The sequence below is a fragment of the Mandrillus leucophaeus genome, unplaced genomic scaffold (assembly GCF_000951045.1).
Source record: "Mandrillus leucophaeus isolate KB7577 unplaced genomic scaffold, Mleu.le_1.0 Scaffold520, whole genome shotgun sequence".
In the NCBI taxonomy this organism is placed as follows: Eukaryota; Metazoa; Chordata; class Mammalia; order Primates; family Cercopithecidae; genus Mandrillus; species Mandrillus leucophaeus.
The window spans coordinates 944,576-948,484 of NW_012105587.1; positions in this window are offsets into that span (position 1 = coordinate 944,576).

A 3,909-nucleotide genomic window follows, 5' to 3' on the forward strand; every position below is an offset into this window, starting at 1 on the left:
AAAAAAAAAAAAAAGGTTGAAGGCAAAACTTGAGCATAAAGTGTAAAGATGAGAGCCTTTTATGGTCTTAGCCTAGTTCTGGTTTATGCAGGTAATGTCAGTCACCCTGGCAACCACATAATGGGGCCATTACTTTGTATTTATAAATTGTACAGCAGAGGAACTGGAGACAGATCAAGAGGAAAAATGTGTTGCCCATACTGTGTACAGCACATATTTACTTAGCCTGCTTGTCCTGCAATCTTCTAACCCCCATGAGAACAGAAAAGTTTTCTTCCATCCTATCTGCATCTACTTTGGAGCAGAGGGAATAGCACATAGTGAAAGAGGCCAAACACAAAAAGCCACATACTGTATGATTCCATTTGTGTAAAATGTTCACAATAGCCAAATCCATGAGGACAGAAAATCGATTAGCATTTGTCTGGGCTAGAGGGAGGGGGAACAGGGAGTGACTGTTAACAGGTACAGATTTCTTTCTGGGGTGAAGAAAGTATTCTGGAATTAGATAGTAACGGTGGCTGCACAATCTGGGAATACACAAAACCCACTCAGTGGTAGATGTGAAAATGGTGAGCTTTACGGCATGTAAATTATATCTAGATTTAAAAGGAAAACATATTGAATAGAGTATAAAAGACCAGAAAGACTCATGTGGAGGAGGCTGGGTCTGGCAGAGGGAGGAACTACTCCAGCTGGGTCTACCCAGCCTAATCATCCTTCTGTGGCAGATCCTGGAGGGGTTCTTAACCCTGCAATTCTAAAAACAGCAAAAAGGTTCCTTGATAACAAATGACTCAAACTACACTATATGCAAGGACAAAAGACATGTTATCACATAAAAAGTATTTTATGTCTATATATATTTAATATATAAAACATATATTAGTATCTAAACATTCCAATGTTTACTTACAGTTTCTCTTCACTAAAAAGTTGATGGGGAGAATTATAAGGCCTGATTAGGGCATAGTTTCTGTTACAGAACTTTCTGGATTCATACCCTCTCTGTTTCTGTTGATTCTCTCCTACGGGACACACTGTTAGTGGCTTCACGGCGTCTGCTCTGAAAGTGTTATGTCCATATCTTATCTGTTATTTTCTACATTTTAATGAAAATGTTGCACTAATTGCTGACATCTTTGCACCATTATTGATTGTCAACATTTGATCGCAAACATTTATGTCTTCCTAGAGAACAAAATGCCAGAATGAAATAATTAATATGTGCTAAGCCAAGTGTGTGTGCTCACAATTTAAAAACTGTGTGTCATAAACATTTTTAGGCCCAATGAAATGAACTACAAAAAGAAGGCAATAAGTTTTATCCAAGTATTTTGAATGCAAATGAATATGAAGGCAACCGTAATTCATACCTCATTAAAGAACAATTGCAAAAACGTCACCAAACTGTGACATAATTATTGAACCATGTCAGAAACTCATATTTTTTTCTTCTTTCATGATTTTTATTTCTTCTGCACATTAGTAGGAGAATGTGCAAGTGTGGGGAAGAAAATAGGTTATTTAAAATAAATGAAAGTTATATAACAATTGAGTCACCTCCAGTGTTTAATAAAGCATTTAGCCTGGTTATTATTCCACGCATGAAAACTGCAAGTTTACTATTTCTGTTAACTATGAGTGAAGTTTAAAATTCAAAACCTGTAGTCAAAAAGATGAATCAAGACCACACAGATACGATTTTTTTTTTCTTTTGAGATAGGGTCTCGCTCTGTCACCCAGGCTGTAGTGCAGTGGCATAATCATAGCTCACTGCAGCCTCGAACTCCTGGGTTCATGCAATCCCATCTCAGTCTCCGGAGTAGCTGGAATTACAGCCGTGAGCCATCATGCTCCTCCTGGATACGATTCTTAAAAGGATCAATGAAATAAAATGCCTTAAAGATGAAATTAAATAAAAAGTTTAATAAAACAGATCACTTGCAAGACTAGCATTTGGCAACTGATCCTATTAAAATCCAGTTTGTCAGAGAATGCATGAATGCATATATATTATCCATGCATCAAAAATAATACATTTATTAAAAACCCTGGGATATAAATTTTTATGGTAACTGAAGATTTAAGCATGAAAAACTACTTCTAGAGGTGCTTCCAAAACATTCCGGTGTCGGAGAACCCTGAAAATAGTTTTGATACTCTCTAGGATGCAGTTTCATGGGTTGTTACATTCTGAAGTACTTACTACTTTGCTGTCTATGTGGTTTGGTGAAATGTCATTCCTGATCTGAATCTCTCTGCTTATGTAACTGATCAGCGGACTGAAATCTGCAGGTCTTCCATTCCATTTGGTCAACATGGGCTTGCCTGTCACCCTTCATTGTGCTTCTTCAAAGAACAGTTGCCACCTTATCTGGGAACAACTCTCTTTAAGAGTGCTACTCATGTGAAATAATCTTTCACCACTGAGGCCACTATTTCCTTAGCACAAGAAGAGACATTTATCTTGCTGCTAATGGATAATTAATTTTAAAAATGTATATTATGACACAATTTTTTAAAAAAGGAAAAGGCAAGCTGGACAATGGGACTAAATGTCCCTTCTTCCAATTGACTCCTATTTAGCTCTTCCAATGTCATCCCAAACACAGATAACTTTTCTTTCATGAATTGTTCTCCTGAATGATTTATACGTGTCGTGTTATCTGAGGCTCTCTCCAGGTCCCCTGGTGGATTTAACCAGCCATCAGCTGCATAATTGTTAATTTTAACACTATAAAAGGTTCTGATGCAGAAGAGATATGGTGTTGGTAGAAGAATTAATTGAAATGTATCTCCCAATCACACTAGTCTGCTACTGCTGGTTTCCCACACACAGAAATTATACTTTAGATTTAAGGTTAAAATAAATTTACATCTTTGCTGCTCATAAAGCTTTGGGTCTAGTGGTAAATGGAAACGTTAATTGTTTCTAATACCCATGAAGGTTTTTCACCCTGAGAACAATTCCGGGAACCATACAGGTCACGGTCCAATGCACGTTTTCATAGGTAGAGTAGCTCTTGCAGTCAAAGGCTGACAAGAGATAGGGTGGGAAGGAAGGTTATGGGAAAGAAAATGAGGGAGAGAGGAGAAACTGGGAAGGCTGAGAAGAAAGAAAATAATATGTGTCATTTATTACTAAATCTGCAGTCCTTCTTTTACACTTCTCAACAAGAATGATAATATTCCAGATTCTCCATGAAGCCAAAAAAAAAAAAAAAAAGCAATAAGAGGTAACATAGGCAACATTTCAGCCCTGACATTTCCTTTCTAAGAATATAAGTGTACATGAGATATGGTCAAAAAGAAGGCCTTTGGAATAATTATATTTAACTATTTGAGGTGATGGAAAACAAAAATGTGTTAAATGTAAGTGGGGGTCACTTTTATTTTCCGGTCTACAAATCCCAAATCTGAATGCTTCCAGGATACTCCTCTCAGCTAAGTAGGCAACAAAGTTATGTGTATTCATGATGTGTGGGGCACAGTGAAAGGCTTGATCCATGGAACTCATAGATGGGAGTAAAAGAATATATCAAGCCTGGCCAGGCATGGTGGTCCAAGCCTGTAATCCCAGGACTTTGGGAGGCCAAGGCAGGCAGATTTCTTGAGCCCAGGAGTTTGAGACCAGCCTGGGCAATATGAGGAAACCTCATCTCTACCAAAAAATATAAAAATTATCCAGGCATGGTGATGAGCGCCTGTAGTCCCAGCTACTCAGGAGACTGAGGTAGGAGGAGAGCTTGAACCCAGGAGGCAGAGGTTGTGGTGAGCCAAGATTGATCGTGCCATTGCACTCCAGCCTGGGTGACAGAGGAAGACCCTGCAAAAAAGAAAAGGAAGGAAGGAAGGAAGGAAGGAAGGAAGGAAGGAAGGAAGGAAGGAAGGAAGGAAGGGAGGGAG